The following is a 22849-nucleotide window of genomic DNA, read 5'->3' as shown; positions in this document are numbered from 1 at the left end:
TATATAAGATTGATTTCAAATTTGGATTTAAAGTTTTCTCATATGCTTCAGGAAAATATGTATTTTCTTAATTTTCTTCAAATATTTTGTATAAATATTACAAACATGGATAATACCTATTATATATATATTGAACATTATCATTATAACCTAGATGTATAACTCTTTACACTATGAACTATTTTTCATTTATTTATATGACTTTTTTGTGCCTCGCTGATGTAATTGGAATTTGTATGATGAGGCTTTAGGTCAATCAAATCATGTTAGAATGCATCGTAGGATAAGCGAGTCGGTACGGTTTAGTTAGTAACCTTTATGTGCAATTCGACAGGCTTTTGATTTGTGGGAGTACTTAGGGGTTCTCTAGCTCGTTGCTATTTATGTGACTCGTGTCAGGTGAGTTCATGATGCCCCTTTTTACCTTTTTACGTTTTGGGCTAGCATACACACCCACTATGATTTTACTCGTTAAACTGTTTAGGTGATTTCGTGTAGACTTACTTGTATTTGGTTATAGTTTGGAATGACTTATACATATTACCCTATAGTCTACACTTGTTGATGTTATTTAGTTCTTTGCGACTAAGTTATATGTGAGTATGCCTATTGATGTGTGCGCTTGATGATTTGTGACTGGGTTAAATATATTACTCGGGTTTAACCCGTGATGGGGAGGCCCGTGTTGCATAATCATGTTTTGGACGGGTCAATTATATTACTCGGATCCTTGACTTTGTGTCTCGTGATTCGTGGTGGGGAGGCCCGTCGTTTTGCTAAACCGTGATCGGGTCAAATATATTACTCGAGTTTTAACTCGTGGTGGGCAGGCCCGTATCATGTGTTTAGGTTTGTTAAGCTGTGACTGAGTCAAATATATTACTCGGGTTTGACTCGTGGTGGGGAGTCTCGTGTCGCGTGCTTATGTCTTACCGCGTTGGAGTCAAATATATTACTCGAGTCTTGACTCATGGGGTGGGGAGGCCCGTGTACGTGTGTTCGACCAAGGAAAAATCATTTAGTATTTATTTATTTATTTAGTTGTTTATTATTCATCTATTGTTTTATATATAAATTTTAAACTAAATTATGAATGTTGTTTACAAAAACGTGAACTCACTCAACTCAAACTGACTTGTGTGCATGTCAGTGTGACTTTCAGGTTAAGGATTGGAGGTTACCGCTTGGACGTGCTGGAGACTACTCGGACGGTTGAAGGCATCTCTAGTCAACGATTTCAAATAAAACGAACCTTGTTCTATTTTGATTTTTGGGCACATGTCCCTGGTTTTGGGGTTTTGATACTTATTTATTTTCCGGTGCTTGTTACTCTAAACTGGATTTAATAAAATGAACTTGTTTTGGTTTTAAATTTTTGAAAAATTTAGGTATGATGACCAACTGTAGAATTCCCGGGTTTCGGGGTCTTACAAGTTTTTGTAACACCCAAGGTAAATCCCAAATCGGGCGTGGACTAGAGAGATCCTTGGTTCATAAGTAAATGCCCTGTCTCTTAAACGAAACCTTTAATACCAAACCGAGCAAGAGACGATCGATCAAGCCGAAAAAGATGCGCAATTATTAATAATATGATGTTTTAAGTTAATAAATGTCATGGTTTAAGTTTTTAAAGTTTTTAAATCGGTTTTATATAAATTTCATTTTTTAAGCCAAAAACGACCGTTTTAGCCTCGTTTTAAGCCGAATTAAACATTTAACCGAAAAACGAACTGAACCAGATTATCCAAAACGTTATCCAGATTACAGGAATCCAAATATGTGGCTAAGAATGGAGAAGTGGGTCCCACCCCACTCCCCCCTTAATGCCGATCGGACCAAGGGGATAAACCCCTTGGCTTTCATTCTTTTTTTTATCAACCATTTCAAGAATTCTTCATCTCCTCTCCAACCTATGAACTAAAACCGAGATTTTAACTAGAAAACCGAGGTAAAAAGTAGAGTTATTTACGTTTCCATCTTCGTTTCTTGAGTTTATTTGCAAGAAAATGAGGTTTCAAAGATGAAAACCGATTCTTGCATGATCAAGTGATGTATACGGGTTATACAAGGGATCTTGGTCCAAGAAAGGAGTTAAACGAACCAAAACTGAATTTTTACGGTTTAAATCTTTGTTTTTAAACCATAACCGAAACCATGAAAGAAATGGCTTGATTGTGAGAGTAACTTGCTTGGTGTGGTGTTATTGTGCTTGTAGGTGTTGTATCTAGTTGTTAGCAAAGGCTAGAAAGCGAGATCCTTGCGATTTGAAGCTAGAAACACAAGGTAGTTCGGTTTTTGTATAATGTTTGTGATTTGGACAGATTGTGATGTGTTTAGAGTTAGGTCATGAAATTTTACAGAGGTGTTAGATATATGAAAATATGAGTTCTGTGAAATTTTGGTAATATTTGGACAAAGGATGAATATTTGGTGAATTTAATGCTCGGTTTTGGTTAAAAATGGTGAAAAATAGTTAAATATCATGAAAAATTCTGGAAAATTGCATATAAGCTTTTTATATCATGTAAAAGTCACACACAAAATTTTAGGTCAGTTGGAGAAGTGTAAGTAGGCTTTTCGGTTAAACGAGTTCTAGGGTTTTCTAGCTCGGTTTTAGTGAAAATGGCATGTAATAAGAGATTTTGGTTCTGGAACAATTACAGGGGACTATGTGGATGGCAGGGGTCATCCAGGAAAAATTTGGGATTTTTCTAAGATCTTTTGTATTTACGACATATTTAGTGTTTAAATGGTATTTAAAAATAGATAAATAAATGTTAAATATAAAAATTAATTCTTGAAATATTTTTATAAAATTCCCCACTGTCAAAAAGTGATTTGTGCAAAATTTCAAGATCCGAGACTAAACGGATAATTATTTGTGCTAAAAAGAAAATAAAAACAAACTTTTAAAGCTTAAAACGCGTAAACCGGTAAAGTTCGCCTAAACGAACTGACTGGTGTATAAAAACCCTAAAAATGAACTATTTTCATATAACGGAGTTAAATGTAAATCATCCGAAAATAATTCGGATGATTTGAGTAATTTTAACCGATTTAACAGTTTCCGGTACGCTAAAGACGGAAACGGGTCCCGCGGCCAATCGGGGCGTCTAAACCAAGTTCTAATTTCACAACTATAATTAAAATATCAGTCAACAACTATTTCCGGGTCGTGTGTGACCAAACTCATTTTTGAAACGTAAAAACGGATAACCGTGCTAGGCACGCAAAACGGGAAAAAACGACTAATAGTAATTTTGACTAGTGAACTCTAAACGATATCACAATCTGAGTTCGGAGAAGTGTTTCTGGGTTAACATTGCCCCCGGAACGGTTACAGTACTGGGTTAACAGTGTCCCCAGATGTACCTGTTAACACGGTTAAAGTTATATTAATAGTGATTGTATAGTAACGAATTTAGGGATCGTATTACAGATCCGGATTAATAGCTCACATACTGTGTTACTGCTTGCGATAAGGTGAGTTTCACGAGCCCCTTTTTCTGAATTGTTTTTAAATATTTTCCCGGGGCGGAAAGCATGTTACTATTGAAATGTTTAAGTACATACTGAACGCATGGATTTGCGTGTATTTATAAATATTTGATTGTACGGGAATCGTACGGAATGGGTACTGTACTGGGTTAACAGTGTCCCCAGATGTCCCTAGAAGTGTTTATGGGTTAACATTGCCCCCGGAATGGGTACGGTACTGGGTTAACAGTGCCCCCAGATGTCCCTAGAAGTGTTTCTGGGTTAACATTGCCCCCGGAACGGGTACAGTACTGGGTTAACAGAGGTTTCACTTGTGGGCTCAGCATAATTACATCGCTAATATATGATTATTATAATGATTTGTCACAGTTGTTTAAATTAGTGAAACTCATCAACTGACCCGTTTTCTTTACATGCTTTCTAGGTACTCCCAAACTGGAATAAGTGCTACATGCTTGATGATGCGTGCTTTTTTTTGTGGAAGCTTAATGATCTTTTTGTATTAAATATGTTAATGTATTGTTGGTAAAACTTATGTGTTAACGCCTAGATGGTAACTAAACTCGGAACAATGTAATATGATGTAAATTAATGTAGTGGTGTTTTCTTTATAAGCAATGCTGTTGATATCAGACGTGTCTGTTGCATCCCGTTTACGTTTCCGCTGCGGTTACGGGGTGTTACAGAACTTGGTATCAGAGCCATTGGTTATAAAGAATTAGAATGTCTTTAAAAGATACCTAAAATATAACCAGTAGCTCAAGTATTATAGAATCTGAATATCAACTAATAATTTATAGTGACGAGATCTGGATGAACTTGGATGGACAAGTGAGTTATTATGGTCCGGAACATAATAACAGACTTGTCCACACGAGGGAATTCAGTGGAAGTCACGGGGAACGTTAATAGGTAAAACCGGCAACATATGTGTAAGTATATGATAATATTTTTATGTGACAAAGTTGTATAAGTATGTGTATATTAATTGTGATTTACATTATAGAAGGAACTATATGTTTGCTAACTTGTGTACAGGTAAGGATGTCGAGGTCTCGAAGTCTGTCAGTGGAGAAGGACCCGGAGGAGGTCAGTTCCGGGAACTCTAGGAGCTTACGCTTAGCATCCAGCACTGAGCCTAGTGAGACTAGCCGTAGGAGTGCTAGCTTGTCCTCCCCTACTAGGGTTGCCAGATCCCCCACCCCACCCGCACCACAGGTCACCCCTACCCCTCCCAGACCCGGTCCCCGCCTCACGGTGCGGATCAGTGTCCCTTATGTCCCACCTACCTCTACCCCACCCAGACCCACTTACCACAGGGGCGAGTCATCCCGCCCCCAGCGTACATGAAAAATAGTCGCAAAATAATTCCCGACCAAGGTTTAACCGACCGCTTAAACCGGTCGCAATTCGGTCGCAAAGGGGCATTCGCAACCGATTTGCGACCGAAATGGCGGTTGCTTTTGCCGATTTCTGTAGTAGTGTTGATTATGTTATTATGAATGGAAAATTTCTAATCTTTAAGCTTGTTGATCAAACCATTTAAATACGGCTCTGCGTGTGTATCAAGAGTGACTTCGAACGTACATGAAAATTTTTTTTGTCTGTTAGCCTATATTATGTGTGAATGTATAAATATTATCGGAAAGACATCAGTTTAATTAATAACCAAATACTTAGCGGCACACATAATAGCATATTGGCAAACGGAACTAATTATACATGCAACAAACACTAGATAAGCTCATAAACGTAAGGAGCCGGACTCCACTTCTTAACATAACTTGAACATCCCAGGTACCAGCTTAATTCATTCGAATGTACGTTACTGGTATGAGGATTACTTAGCGAACCAGTAAATACCTTTCTTCTCATGATCCTCTTCAACGAAGAGGCACTCTTTTGTGTCTCTAATTAGCGCCTTCAGAACCGGATTGTCATCGAAGTTGTAGTACTCCCCCAGAACAGGTTTAACCGCTTGTGTGGCCTCGACCAAATGATAATGCGGGATGGTGGAGAACAAATGGTGAACCACATGACCATTAGTTCCGTTATGGAAGAAAGTGTTTAAAATGCCATAATCCCTGTCAACAGTCGCTAAAGAACCTCTCAACCAATCCCATTCCCTTGAATCGTAGTGAGCGATCGAAGGATGGTTGTGGTTTTGATATGTCTCCGAGATGAAAAACATGCACATTATCAGCAGGGGGTAGCCATACATGTAAATTAACCACTGAAAACCTGCTTTGGTAAAGGCCATATATGGCAGCGTAAACTCCAAGATCCGAGAGCAACACTTTAGCACGCTCGCTGTCGTTGAACATAGCTCCTAGTGGGTTGAAGTGGCTTGGGAAACCTTCATATTCCCTGCCAAATATGTTTAATATGAAGTACCCGGGATAGCCTAACACTAACCTCAACACAAGCATCGTCACGTTGCCTATAGGATTGGCTATAATATCCAAAAACCATGTATCCTCCTTGAGTTTAGGAACCCAACTCTCATCCTTTTCGAGTGAACTGGTGTTAGAATGGTGATTACGGTGGCTGTATTTGAAAGAGTGGTAGGCAGTGAGGAGAATAGAGTGAAAGATGAGGCCAATGGTGTCATCAAGCCACTCGTGTTCGCTAAAGCTGTGATGACTACAATCATGGACGACACCCCACAGTCCCATCATGGCACAACCTTGAAGGAAACAGTAAAGTGGCCATGCGATCAAGGACAAGGGTTTTAAGATCTCGCTTGAAACAATGTGGTGGTATCGCCTTCTTCAGATCCGCGATCCCAAATGGAGGTTTCTCGACGGGAGCATGTTTAAAGACGTTCTTTTTGTTGCGGTATCATTCATTCGCCCACCTGCTCCCATGGTTTCTAACGAAATCCAAGCACCTGCAAAAAGAAGAGACCGTCAAGAAACACGTCCTTAATTATGTTTTTGTATGTTTTAAACGGCTACTTTATTAATAACGAGCACAACTTGCCAGACTTTAGACACCGAACAACAAAAACAACTAGAAAAGAAAATTAGACTATTCCATCCACCACAAAGACTTAAACGAGGACCTATTTTTGATCCAAACTAAGACCTTAATTTTGTATATAAATAGCTTTCGATCTTCTTAAGATCGAATCGATCCGTACCTCTGACAGAATTAATTAGCCTTATTAATTTGCTGTTTTATTGAAGGAAACCACGTTCTAAATATAGATGAAGTTGGAAGGTGGCAGACAAAAATGCCACTTTTTTGTTTCCCCAAAAATGGTATTCTTTAGTCTTTAGGCATTTATCATTACACTATCCCGTATCAATTCAGAGTAATTTTTTTCATAAACAGTTTAGTTAGCATGCCACATCAATTTTTCGTTTATTTTTTCCACAAACATTTTTATCAACAACAATAACATATATTCTTCCCACAAACAACCTAATAATTTCTACATCACCAATATGGAGGACCCACAAACCATCATCCTTTTCAAGGATGGATGACCTCCACTTCAACCTCAACAACCACTTGTCTTTTCCATCATTCTCACAAATCTCCTCCACATAAGCTATGGATGACCCTGATGTGAAAGGTCTTATGTGTTTTGGGAATTTGCTTAAGTGGTAAAAGGCATTTTTTTCTAGTGGAGACGGAGGGTTGATTTCCAATTGGATTAGTTTGACAGACATCTAGGTGAAGGGACAAATCAGAACTTTAATCCCGAGTTTGAACCTGAAAGGAGGCGAGAGCTTACGAATTCGATCAATCCGGTTCCTGCGCATCAGGGGGTACGGTATCACAGAAGTCAAGGAGTCGACCTTGGACATAGGGGTAAAGTTAAAATACAAAGGACAACAAAAATGAGAATTGTGAGAAAGAATCTAATCCATTGATCTTATATATGAATCGTGGAGATTAATTTAAAAAATAAATTGATAGCAAGGGCATTAAGGTAATAGCACACATTTATTGGCTTTCTCTTTCCATATGCAAGACACATGTCAATTCTCCCATCATTTTAAAACGTCTATAAATTTTTCATGCAACATTCTTTTTTTTTTAAATTCGTCATAATAATAAGCATTTTTTATCTTTAATATGAATATCATATGGTTATATAAAAAAATAGTGGGTAATCTATATTGTGCTATTGGTTATTTATTGTGTTTTTTAATTGGGTTTTTCTAACCATTATGTTATAGATTTTTATCATTGTGTTATCAATTGGTATCATATTAAATATAAAATTAAAACAAAGATTACGTCATTGTGTCTTTTTGTTTGTCATTGTATCTTTCTACTTATCATTGTGGAGAAAAAAATATTATGTTCATTATGTATTACGTTCATGTCATTGTGTAATATGTAGTTTTCATTGTGTTTTATGTTTGAAGACATTGTGTTATATATATTCTCCATTGTGTTTTACGTTTCAGGTAATTGTGTAATATGTATTCATTATTGTGTTTTATGTATTAGATAATTTGTTTTTCTTTTATCATAATATTTACGTATTAAGATTACACAATGGTGTTATTAGCATAAAAAAATACACACAATGATGATTTGAAAGACACAACGACGAAAAAAACATAATGACAAGCAGAAAGACACAACGACGAAAAAAAGACATAATAACAAACAAAAAGACACAATGACGTAATTTTTGTTCAGAATTACGCTTGTTATTATGGTGATTTTTTTTAAATATCACATGAAAAAGTTATAGACGTTTTAAAATGATGGGGGGAATTGACATGTGACTTGCATGTTGAGAGAGAAAATATGTAGTATTATTTTTATACCCTTTAACTTTGGTCCCCACTTGACACATGTCAATTAATTATGGTTTCTCACACTTTTTATTTTTGTTAGCATTTGTAGAATAACTCAACCATAAACATAGTTCTAAACAGAATAGATTTACACGTGAGATCCTCTGTCGTTAAAAAAAAGTATCATTATGTTCATACTACCCCTGTTTGGAAAGTAGTAATAGAGCATAGCTTGACTCTTACATATGATCATTGTAACACATAGAAGCAGCATACAAATTATCTAAGTAATATATATAGAGAGAGAGAGAGAGAGAGAGGAGCACTTTTTAAGTTTTTATTCATCAACTTCATCGATCTTTTTTCACAAACTCAAGAATATCAACAAGTCCAGTGTTTTTTTGGGTGCGAGAGCAATCTCCGACAATACATCTAATGTACGTTTCAGTTGTTGTATCATAGGAGATAGATGTGTTCGTCTGAGAAGACGTGTGAAAACTATTCTAAGGGACCCGTGTTAAACACGAATCCCAAACCAATACTGGCAAAATTTGTCTTTTTATGTGTTGCGGTGAAGAATAAAATGAAGACCACCCCACTCATTGAAGACAACAGATTGAATCAATATACGTTCAATTAAGTTACATTTACTTATATTTATTTTTTTATGTATATGATATGGTATTATTACTTTTTTCATATAAATAAAGAGTGTATTTGTTTTATTTTATAATTATTTTATTAAAAAGGGAACCTAATTCTTATATTTGCATCCCAGCAATGTTAATCAGGGTGACAAACTTAATTCGTTTTTCCTCCAATTTTTTGTAGCTTTGATTGTTCCAATCACACAATTTTTTTTTAGCTTTAAGTGTTTCAATCACACAATTTCAAACCTCTATGTCTTATTCATTTTAGTTTCGTTTTGGACGTGATGTAGATTGTTGGGAAGCTTTTATGTGATAGAACACAAACACAAATAATTATCATACATACATACATACATATATATATATATATATATATATGCTAAGTATAAAATGAAAACCCACTTGAGTTATGAAAACTCTAGAAACCCATTCTCAATCACATGTTTTTAATTAATGCTTAAATCTTGTGGTACACAATTAAAGTGAATAAAAAATATAAATATAAATATAACTTTTTCTCTCTCCTGAAAACATATATAAAAATTAGTGAAAAAATAGCAAAATATATATATATTTTTTTGATATTTCGATGTTTTGTATTAAATGTTACAACATATATTACATGTAAAAAAAAACGATGTAACATAAGATTTTCGCGGATTTTCACAACTCAAGTGGGTTTTCATATATATATATATATATATATAATATATATATATATATATATATATATATATATATATATATATATATATATGTAAAGAGAGAGAGAGTGAGTATCATTTAAGAACCCTTAATTTAAATGAAAACTTAAAGAACTTATCCTAGCCATTAATGCCATGATCAATGACTGAAAAATAAACCGGCATCTTCGTAATAAAATGAAATAAAATGTGATTAAATAAAAGAGATACTGGTATTATATGAACTCAATTTATGACTAATTCTTGTTTTCGTCTCCTATCTCCTGAAATGGTGAGCACCCAACACCTCCTCTTTCATAAGTAACATTTCAAGTTGCAAAATGTATGGAACCAAAAATGCTATTTGTGAAGTTTGCTCATTCTCTACTTTGTATTCTGAAAAAAAAAAAGGAAAAATGGTTTTTATTGGTCCCAACTTTTTCATTTTTGCCAGCGCTGGTCCCAACTTTCATTTTGGCTGGCAACGGTCCCAACTTCAACATTCGTTGTTTCCACCAGTCCGCGACTGACGGAGCACTAACTCCGTTATGTTTTTGCTTATGTGTCAATCTGAGTTGTCAAAAACATATTACGTGGCAGCCACCGTGGATTATTGGTTTATTACGTGGCAGCCACCAGAACCCTAACTCTTCAACACTCACTCAAAACCACCGGATCCGCCCTCTCCGTCTTCGCTTCCGGCGAACCCCTCACTGTCGCTGACCAAACTCCCGCCGTCCTCCTCCCCACCCCTTCTTCCACCTCCACCAAACCCCCTTCATTCCACCGCCTCCAACCCCCACCACCACCGCCGCCGGCGCCGTCGTTAACCTCCATCAACGCTCAAAACCCAGAGGTAAAAGTATGTTTTTGACAGCCACCGTGGATTATTGGTTTATTACGGGTGTTAAAGTATTCGGAATCCGGAGGCGAAGGCGAGTAAAAATTCTCCCAATTCCAGACTGAGGAAGCTTGTGGGGGTGTTGAATCATAGTTATATTGAGCATGGTAAGTGTAATTATTGTTATTATTATTATTGTTAGGGTTTTCTTTAGGGGAATAAGAAGCTTGGCTTGAGTCTGATAAAATATGTGGGAGTTTGATTGTGGGTTTTGGCCGGCGTTGATGGAGGTTAACGGCGGCTGCCGGAATCGATCTGGGTTTTGAGCTAGCAATAGATGGAGACCAGGTCGACGGCGCCGGCGATGGTGGTGGTGGTGGGGGTTGGTGGCGGTGGAATGAAGGGGGTTTGGTGGAGGTGGAGGAAGGGGTGGGGAGGAGGACGGCGGGAGTTTGGTCGGCGACAGCAAGGGGTTCGCCGGAAGCGAAGACGGAGAGGGCGGATCCGATGGTTTTGAGTGAGTGTTGAAGAGTTAGGGTTCTGGTGGCTGCCACGTAATAAACCAATAATCCACGGTGGCTGCCACGTAATATGTTTTTGACAACTCAAATTGACACGTAAGCAAAAACATAACGGAGTTAGTGCTCCGTCAATCGCGGACTGGTGGAAGCAACGAATGTTGAAGTTGGGACCGTTGCCAACCAAAATGAAAGTTGGGACTAGCGCCGGCAAAAATGAAAAAGTTGGGACCAATAAAAACCATTTTTCCAAAAAAAAATAATTACTAACATTTTTACATGCAAAATGCTTATGAATTATTATAGAAAAAATAGTGTAAATGAATTCCTCTTCTAGCTACCACCAGTGAGAACAAGAGAGTTAAAAGAGCAAGAATAATTCATTTCATAATGTAAAGAAATAACATGAGATTGAGATGTCATCTTCTATTTGAATGTTACGTATGTTAGTTAACTTATACATATTCAGAATAATTACACATGTTAGTTTTTTTACACATATGTTAGTTAACTTACACAAATGTAAATATGCATACCTAAAATAATGTTTAAACATTATTGTTTAAATTTGTTTTTAGCATACTATTTTTTTTAACTAATTTACATGTTCTTTATCAGTTGAATGTGTTGTTTATTACTTAGTTTTTATTTTTGCATTCATGACAATTTTTTTTGTTGGGTAAATGGGCATTGTCCGGTAAAATTTATAAATGAAAAAAGAGATTACAAGATTTAAGGGTCATACCCCTGAGTAACCTACCAAAGGACACCCAAGACATGCTTTGGGAGATCCAAACTGTGATTATTGTTTCAAGCTTTAATCCATTTGAGACGTTTGTATAACTTCGAAAATTCAACAAAAAGAAAGATCGAGTGAAATGCATTTGTGTAGGTTGAAAACATTATTTAGTGTCTAAACAGTTTAAACGTGCATATGTGTAAACAAACATGCTTTATTATCTACACGCATGCTGTAACATCTCGGATTTTTCGTATTTGTTTAAATCGATTTGACAATGTAATTCGTATCTTTTGAACTAACTAAAACTTGTATTTAACTTGGTTTAACTTATTTATAATTCCATAACTTCCAATCATGCCAAATAATCCTTAGAAACCTTTAAAATCCCTTAAAACGGCTAAAAATCGCATTTTCGGGAACTACAATGACTAGTTTTACCAAATCTTTCCTATTTTTGATTAAATTAACGAAACTTAAACTCCAAGAAATGTTATAGCTAGTCCAATTTCGTTTTCTTCGTGTCCAAGCCAAATTTTGTTAGTTATTGTACTAGATTTTCTCATTAAACAACTTGTTTTGTTTCCTAATTGTTTTTAGCAACCAAATCGCTTATTTTAGGCATAAATCGAGTGAATTAAGGTCCAAGAAAAGGATATTAACTAAATATACAAGTTCATACTCTAAAATACTGATCATGAACGAAATCTACAACTTATTTCATTGATTTAATCATTAAATGCATATTCGGTTTCCTAAATGAGTGAATTTACTAAATATAGTTCGTATTTGTAATCTCTATATAAACACATCATAATTCTTTCTCACAAACCTTTATCCTAACCCTAGAAAGACCCTCCAGCCGTCACCTACCTCCAACCTTCATCATCTTCTTCGATTTTGATTTATTGTTGAAGATACAAGCTCGTTTGTTTGACTTTGCATGCGTGTGGACCGTTGACTCGTCATATTTCTTTGTTCTTTCACTTTCTAGGTAAGTTGTAAACATAGGAATCACTCATATATATTCCATAGTCAATAACCTTCAATCAATTTCGGTGGTTGAAGGGTGTTGACTAGTCAAGTCGTTTAAAACTCGTTAAAGGACAAAATAGTTAACTAGTTTGACTTTACGTTTTCTCATGCTTCTGGTCGGATTAAACGTTCGGTCTAGAAGACTTTTATTCTCGTAACGTAATTTTAAGGCTACTGACCAAAACCCGAATTCTGACTCGCTGTTCGAATTCTGGTCAGTACCAGCTCGCTTAAATCTTAAAACAAACATAACTTAAATTCTAAACGTCCGTTTGGGTTGATTCCAACAGCAACAAGTTCATTTTTACTTATATTATCATAACTCAAAATTCAAGATTCTGATTTGTTCATATCGTTTGACGTATAGTGGACAACTCGCTTATTTGTTAGCTCGCTTATATTCGTTTGTCGTTAATCTAAGGTGAGTTTATCATTCCCCTATTTTACAACTTTTCTAAACGTTTGGGGACATATGCGTACGTTTCCATATTTCATACTATATGTGTGTGTGTGTGTGTGTGTATATATATATTCAAACAAATGCATACATGTTAATGTGAGTGATTTAATCAAACATACGTGCTACTTGCTTACTTGTGTTACCATTCAATCAATTGCATATTGGGATTACTATTCAATCAATCGCATAGCGGGCGTTCCTGCTGGTGACCAATGCCCGATTCGCTTGGCAACGGTCTACATACTTGTTTATGGTTTGATTTTATTTACCGCACTTATCACGTCATGCTTATTTATATTGGTGTGTCAAAACTGGTGATATTCTCACTCAACTTTATGTTACAAAACTCCATTTTATACACATATGCAGGTTGCTTGTATTAAAGATTGAAGTTTGGACATGTAGACGAAACCTTAGGACATAATCAAATTAACCTTTACTTGAGCTTATGTTTGTATATTTAAATTGGTTATTGTATTTGGATATTATGTCTATTCTTTCAATAAAATAATTAATTAGATATTGTCACATTTTATATATACATGTGAGTAATTGGATCACGCCCCGACATTTTTGCCTTAAGTTAGGGTGTGACACATGCAAACATAAATTTAGGCACGTGCAATTGTGCAAATATATATTTGGGGTTATGTTTTGATAAATGTAGATTTGTTGTATCTTTTATTATTTTTTACATACATGGGTGTAAACATCTATTTTATTTTTTTTGTTTATCTAACCATGTGATTCATATATGTAGAATATTTACCTATAATTAAATAGACAACTAGTTTGAGAAATAAATTATCAATATGACAATTTACACATGCGTAAATGGTCAATAATTCATTTGTTTTAAGAAATTGACGATCATATTCTAGATCCATAAGAAATAAATTATTATTGTCTTTTTTTTTTTTGTGTCTTTCTTTCTATTTGCCATAAGAAAGAAAAAGTATGATGTAGAATATGATGGCAAGAAATAAATTATCATAATTTTTATTTCTTATGGATCTAGAATATGATCGTCAATTTCTTGAAACAAATGAATTATCGACCATTTATTTATATGTAAATTGTCATATTGATAATTTATTTCTCAAATTAGTTGTCTATTTAATTATATATTTAATTATATGTAAATATTCTACATATATGAATCACATGGTTAGATAAACAAAAAATAGATGTTTACACCCATGTATGTAAAAAAAAAATAAAAGATACAACAAATCTACATTATCAAAACATAACCCAAATATATATCTACACAATTGCACATGCCTAAATTTATGTTTAAACACGTGTAGATAATAAAACATGTATGTTTACATATATGCACGTTTAAACTGTTTAGACACTAAATAATGTTTTCAACCTACACAAATGCATTTCACTCGATCTTTCTTTTCAAATAGAAGATGACATCTCAATCTCATGTTATTTCTTTACGTTATGAAATGAATTATTCTTGCTCTTCAACTCTTTTGTTCTCACTGGTGGTAAAAGAGAGGAATTCATTTACACCATTTTTTCTATAATAATTCATAAGCATTTTGCGTATAAAAATGTTAGTAATTATTTTTTTTTTCCAAAATACAAAGTAGAGAATGAGCAAACTTCACAAATAGCATTTTTGGTTTCATATATTTTGCAACCTGAAATGTTAGTTATGAAAAATGAGGTGATGGGTGTCCACCATTTCAGGAGCTAGGAGACGAAAACAAAAACTAGTCATAAATTGAGTTCCTATAATACCCTTCTCTTTTATTTAATCACCTTTAATTTCATTTTATTTACAAAGATGCCATTTTGTTTTTCGGCCATTGATTATGGCATTAATGGCTAGGATAAGTTATTTAAGTTCTCACTTAAATTAAAGGTTCTTCAATGATACTCATCCAAAATATATATATATATATATATATTAGGATTAGGTTCATTTTAAAAGTGTTTCTTATTGCGAGAAGTGCGAGAAATGAATTCGACCAATCAAATTTTTTTCTTTTACTTTATCATTTATTTAATTGCAAGGGTGTTATAGTAAAAGATCATGTGTTTTTCATATTTGGTAGGTCATAATTTATGGAGAAGTTACAATTCTTTTTATATTTTTAATATATATAGTTAAATCAACCAATGTTGAATTCTTGATTTTTTAGTCAAATTCAATGTTGTCGATTAATCCATATTATTTTTTTTATTCTCCTAATTTGGATTTCAAATATTTGTCCAAATAATAATTCCAAAATTCAATAGCGCTGATAATTACATTGAGTACTTAAATGAACCTATATAGTACATAAATGAACCTACACCTGAATATAAATGCACACACACAATTAGAAATACCATCGACAAAGTATATATACGAACGTACGCAGTACATAAATGAGCCTACATACGATAAAAAAATTACACATACACAGTACATATATAAACCTACATAGTATATAAATGAACCTACAGATGATAAAAATTTATGCATACACAATTTGAAATACCATATACACAGTACATATATATACGAACCTACACAGTACATATACGAACTTACACAGTACATAGTACATAAATGAACCTACACATGATAAAAATTAGACATACACAATTAAAATATCACCTACATAGTACATATATAAAACTACATACTACAAAATAAACTTTTTTATTACATTAAACAACAATATATAAATTTTTATATCACAAACACTGTAAGTGTATGTATCATACACACACACTATATATATATATATATGGATCCTACACATATTTTTATATCACAAACAGTGTATGTGTATGCAATATGTAAGCTAGTCTGAAAAAAAAACACTAAAAAAATAGGAAAAAAGACTATCATAATAATAGATGAAATAAAAGAAATTAAATAAATCACAAATAAAATGAATTCAATTAATTATCAATCAGTGCAAAATTAAAGATTGAAGATTTTAACAAGAAACATTGAGAGTTATACTCTTCTTTTATTTTAATTGTGTTAAACAAGTTACCACATTACCCTTTTTAATTAAAATAATCCTTATAATAAATTCTTATTAATTGCAAAAATGTCACTTTCGTTAATGACTATTGATTAGTAACATCAATGGTTGAAATCGACTTCTCGCACTTCTCGCTATAATATCACTTCTCGCAAGATCCATCCCCTATATATATTTAATTCCAAAGTTAGTATCTTATCTTATTATTTTGTTTGTTTTTTTAAGTTTTTTTGAAAACAACAATGTACTCCTTATAAAAACATGTAAAGTCATTCCTCTTTATAAATACAACTTTTGTGTAGGTTTCTCGTTTTATATATTTTTCACATGTGTGTTACACAGGCCACTATTCTAGTATTCATTAAAAAATTTCCAACAAATGGTAAGAAGCAAAAATACAAGTTTTCATAAAATTACGCTGCTTTATTAAATATTTTTCAATATAAAGCAATTTAATAAATATTTATTCTTACGAAACCTTTTTACAAAAAATATCTCCAACATTCTCAGTTCTCACTTATTGATCTACCACCAATAATTGATTAAGTGAGGTCCAAATTTTGCGAGAGTGGGCTTAAAAGGCAAACCACACGTTTCTTGGACAGCTCAAATCTGCTGGGCTTAAAAGGTAATGCAAATTATTCGGGGAGTGGGGGTGTTTTTATAAAGGTGACTATTGTGATAACCCCATGTTATGTGTGTGAAAATTTGGTTGTAATGGTTTGATTGTTATGTTACCGGCAATTACTACATCTATTGAAAGAGAAAACCTAAATACCAAAAATAATTAACGAAAACCATAAATATGAGTATCGCTGGTGAAAGCTGAGAAGTACTCAAACAACGCGAAATTTTAAATAAACATATTTGGATTTGTGTGATGAATATTTCAAGTTGATCCTTAAACAAAATGAACAATTCGTTTTAATAAGATGTGAAACTAAGAATTTTGAACCGAGCACTATATTCATAACTTTAGAAAACATTATATATTAAAAGTTCCCGAAATGTCTTTTTTTTTGAAAGAGAGAGAAACCAATAATTTCCTATCTCTGACAGCAAATACACGTTAACGTCTCCAGATTTCGAAGCTTTTGGTGGGGCACGTTTTCACGAGGCAGCGGTGGGGTGTCGCATGGACTGAAGGAAAGCCATCTAGCCTCTACGAATTGTTTAGTAAAAGTTAAAAAGGAGCTTTGGAAAGTAAGGCCCCTTATTTCTCAAAAACTCATTTTCCAAAAAGTTAATAAGCAATTTCAATGAGCAATTACAAGCACCTCCTAGTGTTAGTGGAGGCTTGCAGAAATAAAATTACTGTGAAATTCTTGTCATTTTCTTTGAAAAATAGTCAAATTTTATTAGATAAACAACAAATATAATTAAGGGAATGATTAACCCATATACTGATTATTCACCACTTGTAGCATAGTGGTAGGAGGTTTAAATTCTTTGATGAAAACCCAAGTTTAATCTCTATTTGCGTCACAACAAAATATTTGAGCTAGACTTTGTGTAAAGTTGTTAGTTCGAATCCCGAGCGCACCTGTGTTTTCGTCAAACCATGTGGTACATCAGAAAGTTTTGCTCTTGTGGTGGCATGACTGTCAAATGCCAGAGGGTATGGGTATCTGAGGAATGCAATAGCCAAACTTTAAAGCCAACGTAGGCTCAGTTAAGATAACAAAGTATGGGAAAAAATAGGCAACAAACTCCAATTTAGGAAGTGCATTCGCCTAAAAAAATCATTCTAATCTATACACTATATAATAAATAAATGTTTCATCTTGTCGCATGTCATTCCTTTATACATTCTTACTATTTTTCCCGCATCTCTCTCCTATTAATTATACGTTAATTATATATTTTTTAAAGTTCTTTTTATGTATTTTTTGTTTAATGATTTCTCTAATTGCTTTTACAAAACATATTTTATTTCTTAAAAACGTTAGGTTTACTTATAAAACATTTTTATAAACTGAACATTTTCATTATTTAATTTGTCTAATATAAATTATATCGTTTTTATATGTCAGAAAACATTTACATGTATATGAAACGTCTTAGCTCCTAAAAATTACTTAGTGGGTTCATTGTTAGAAATACGTGGATCTTTAACTGAACCCAGCCCTCCTTCTTTTCCCCTATAATCGTAATCTCTTTCTTTCTATCCACATATTGTTAATCAAAACCTTATTGGTTCTCTTTTACTGCACATTTCGACTGATTGAAAGCTTTCTTCTACTGATGACTAGTTCGTATTGTTCCGATTGTACCGTTTATGCTTTCATAATTCTATTTTACTTCAGTTGTTACCATATTTTTAGTGTATCGTCTATTGTTGTATCGAAAGAAGTATTTAGAGATTTATGGTTTATTTTTAAGATTGTGAATAGTAGTTATAATTTAACTTCATACTTATTAATGTATTACTCAGCTTTATTTATCAAAAGTTATCAATTACAGAATTTAAGTTGTCAAGCCCATGTATGACATGAGTATTTAACCTAGTAAATAAATAAATAAATAACCCGTACACTGACAAACCAACTAACACCACAAATTCTACCAAACCCATTAGACCATCTCCATTGGATGGTTTACTCTTGGTTCAAACCAAATTAACCAATGGAGAGCATGGTTTAAACCAAAAACCTAATTGTTAAGTTTGATTCTTCAAAACAACAAAAACCACTCAATTATGGGCCCCAATATCACACCTTTCACACACACACACATACCTATATTTACATTTATAAAATATATTAAAATATTATACACACATATATATTTTTGTATATTTATTTCAAAAATTATGTACTTTTTTTATTTGTCTATTTTTACGTAACGGCAAGTTTAACGGTTAAATTTTTAACGGCTAGTTTTTTAACGACTAGTTTATTAACTATTTTATTATCTATTTTACAACTCTTAATTCGAATAAAAAATATTGCAAGAAGTCCTAGAAAAAGAAAAGCGTTACAAGAAGTCTTAGAAAAAAAAGCGTTTCGATTTTATTATCTATTTGACTAATTTTTTATTATATTGCTATTTATTTAAATAAAAATTAAATATTTTATAGTATTATGAAATTTTTATTTAAAATAAATGTAAATGTAAATGATGATGTGTAAATGTAAAGATGGTTTGAGAAGGTGCATGTATTGTTGGAGTAAAAAAGATGGTTTTTAAGAAAGCTGATGTGACAGTGATATGACTGATTTGAACTATTATGACAGTTGAAGAAAAGGACAACACTTCAAAGTGAACAAAATGTAAAACCCAAACTGTCGTCAGCAGGGCCGGCCCTAAGGGGTGGGTGGTCGCCGGCCATAGGCCAGACGTCCCGCTGGTCCCGATTTTTATTTTTCTAAAAAAATTATATGTATTTTTATTAAAACGATATGTATATTTAGTATTTAAAATCAATTACATAACCACTAGCTTGGTATAGTGGCAAAGGAGTATTACTACCAATCAAAAGGTTATGTGTTCTAGCCTCATTTAAGACATATTTAATTCTATTTTAATACAAAAGTTTTTACACAACCTAAATTATGACCAAGTAAGCCATATATATTTGAGACATGTTTAATTATATTTTTATACAAAAGTTGCTTCTAAACTGGTTTATAAATCAAACCGGTTTGACTCAAACTGGTTTTGACCAGCTGTTGACCAAACGGTTCGGTTTTGGTTTAAAACCGGTTTTTAACATCTCTAATTTAGGTTGTGTAAAACTCATTTGAGACATATTTAATACTATTTTAATACAAAAGTTTTTGCATAACCTAAATATAACCAAGTAACCCATATATTTGAGACATGTTTAATTCTGTTTTTATAAAAAGTTTTTTACATAACCTAAATTAGAGATGTACAAAACTGGTTTTAAACTCAAACCGAACCGGTTTGGTCAACAGTTGGTCAAAATGGTTTGACTCAAACCGGTTCGGTTTATAAACAAGTTTAGAAGCAATCGGTGAGGCACTTGAGAATGCTGAGAAGGCTGCTGCTCCGAAGAAGTCCAAGAGGATTCGCCTCCGCGAGCGAATCATTGAAAACACCACTGAGGAACCCGCAGGTATATGAATCTCCTATGTTAATTGATTTCGTTTCATTACTTTAACTGATCATTCCTTATCTAGATGAATTTTGAACCAGTGGTCGTTACTGCTCCTCCTCCTCCTCCGCCTCAGTCAGATCCGTAGACTGAGGTTACTGAAGATACAGGGAAGAACCCCGTGGGGGTAGTGGTAGAGATGGAAGTCGTGCTTCCCAAAGATGTTTATGAAAATCCTTCCGTTTCTACTGGCGGGAAGGTAGAGGGGACTGCTAAAGCTTCTTCTTCCAAACTTCAACAGGAGAGCTCCTCCACTATCCTTCCCTCATGGAATCTTGGTCATGACACGCTCTTTTCTGATCCGAGTGCATGCCAAGAATTCTTTGAGCACTCCCCCCCCGGCTGAGCGTGCACGTAACCATTCTCGCACCCGGAAGAATCTGGCATAGAACCTTGGCTTTCACTTAGCTAATGTTGTGTCAACCGGGCGCGAGATGTTTAAAGGATGGGTTACCGGGGAAAGGGACCTGACTCATACCGCTTTGTGGTTCAAAGAAGTTGAGGAGGCTAAGGATGCTGCCCAGATAGAAGCTCTAGAGAAAGATGCTGCCTTTAAAACAATCAAAGAGATAAACACTCGATTGGAGGATTAGATCTCTGTGCAGAATGGCTCCCTTTCCGCTCGGGACGAAGAAATCCGGCGCTAAAAAGCCGAGCTCGCGGAGAGGGAAGGGCGCATCTCCACCCTTGAGGCTAACACTTCCCGCCTATCCGACGAGAACAAAGGTTTGCAGGAGGCGAACAAGTCGCTATCCGCTGAGAAGCGCTGGCTTCTCAAATATGGCTTCCCTAAGGTAAGTTTGACCTCCAACTTTCTTCTTTTACTTTTCCTTGTTTTTAAGATAGCTAGATCCTGAACTTGTCTGTTCCAGGTCATTGACCTTATCAAGGAGGGCCCTGAGCTTAGGGATTTCCTGGTCAAGCTTCTTATCAACTCCTCCCACGTTGGTCGGAAAGTCGGTTTTGAGGAAGGGAAAGCATAGCCAACTAGATCTTTTGTATCATGTAATTTGATTTCCTTGTAATGTAAATATTATCTTTTTAAAGAAATAAAGTTTGTGATTTCCTCATATTGTATCCATTGTGTTCTTGAACTTGATATATTTAGGATTGTCTATTTGTGTATCCATCCTTCATTCGCGATACTTGCTCGCGGATAAGTATCATTGTCTTTCGTTTTTCTATTCTTTTGCAATTATATTGCCTTGAATGTTTGACGTTTTAGTTGCAATCATTTGCTTCGTCACTCGTCAGTTTGTAACTATGAATGCGCCTAAATTTTGGGAGCTGACTAGACATGACTGTTTCAATTAGAACTAGGATTTGACATGTCTGCAGTTTTTTACGGCTATAATCGGGATTTGAATTTTGAAACTGTTCAGCTTTCCCGCCTGGCGTGTCACGATGTTATTGGTCAATGATTTACTTTTACCGTTTACCACATTAATTGCGATCGGTATAAATACCAATTGACCTCTCACTTTCTTTTACACCGTCTTTGTGAAACTGATTCTTATACTTCGAAGCCCTAACAGTCACCATAGCTCGTTCTTGTCGTTTCTTAGCATAATTTATGATGTCGACGAGATCGGTGCTTCAGACTGTCAATCGTATCCCTATTGACTGGAATGAAAAGGGTTTTCAAGATGTTGTCAACGCTTACGGGATTGCTCCTGAATGGGAACCAGAATTCCTGGCTCCAGGTTCTATAGCAGACAAGCCACCGAGAGGGAAGATGGCAGTGTATGCCGAGTACTTTACATCTGGAAACCTTAGGTTTCCAATTACCAGATTTCTGGGTAATCTTAACACCGGCAACATGCCTCATCTTTCCTAGTTGCATGCATCAGGGTTAATGCGCATGCGCCACTTCGAGTTCTGCTGCAGGTCACATGGTATTGTTCCCAAAGTTGACAAATTTTCTACTTTCTACATGATGCATTGTAGGTGCGGGTGGTACAACTGTACCGACTGAGAAAAAAGGCGATTTCAATTGGGTCACCCACCTTGGATTCCCATTGGCAAAACAAGTTTTTATGGATACGAGAGGGCGTGGTCCCGCTGTCCATGTACCGCCGCCCAAGGGACCAGCCACTACTTTCTTTACCACGCGTTGAGCATCCTGAAGGATTGGGGTGGTGTAATTTATTGACCCATACCCCTACGCTAATGCACCCCATCCCTGAGGTTGCGTTGGTGTGCAATGGGATGAGTCGTTTGTGGCCTTATCCGGATGATGTCCCTTACTTCCGCAAGCCAAACTGAAGTAAGTACTTCGTTATCTCATTTGGGTACCCTATTTGGGTATCTTACATAATTCTTGTGTGCAGCTGAAGGAGTCCTCCTGGCAGTTCTTGCTGACGATGTAGCAGGCACGATGCAACTTCTTCCACGGGATAAGAAGGAACTCACCATCCTTGACAAGACTAGAGATATCTTCTTATTCTCACAAACGATTCTTCGGGATCCTGTGGTCTCCGAGGCCCTTTACGTGGCAGGTAATACGTTGTCTTTTTAGTTTATACGTGATTATTTCTGAT

At 34.8% G+C, this 22849-nt stretch overlaps 1 pseudogene; it reads right to left on the bottom strand.

The window, feature by feature from the left end:
- Positions 1-5338: 5338 nt before the first annotated feature.
- Positions 5339-6383, bottom strand: LOC143603827 (delta(12)-fatty-acid desaturase-like; annotated as a pseudogene).
- Positions 6384-22849: the final 16466 nt, after the last annotated feature.

Source organism: Bidens hawaiensis, unplaced genomic scaffold, assembly GCF_021521415.1.
Source record: "Bidens hawaiensis isolate Kalapana, Puna unplaced genomic scaffold, B.hawaiensis_p1.1 tig00062916_1, whole genome shotgun sequence".
Lineage (NCBI taxonomy): Eukaryota > Viridiplantae > Streptophyta > Magnoliopsida > Asterales > Asteraceae > Bidens > Bidens hawaiensis.
The sequence above is the reverse complement of the archived record's forward strand: the minus strand, read 5'-3'. Positions and strand labels throughout refer to the sequence as shown.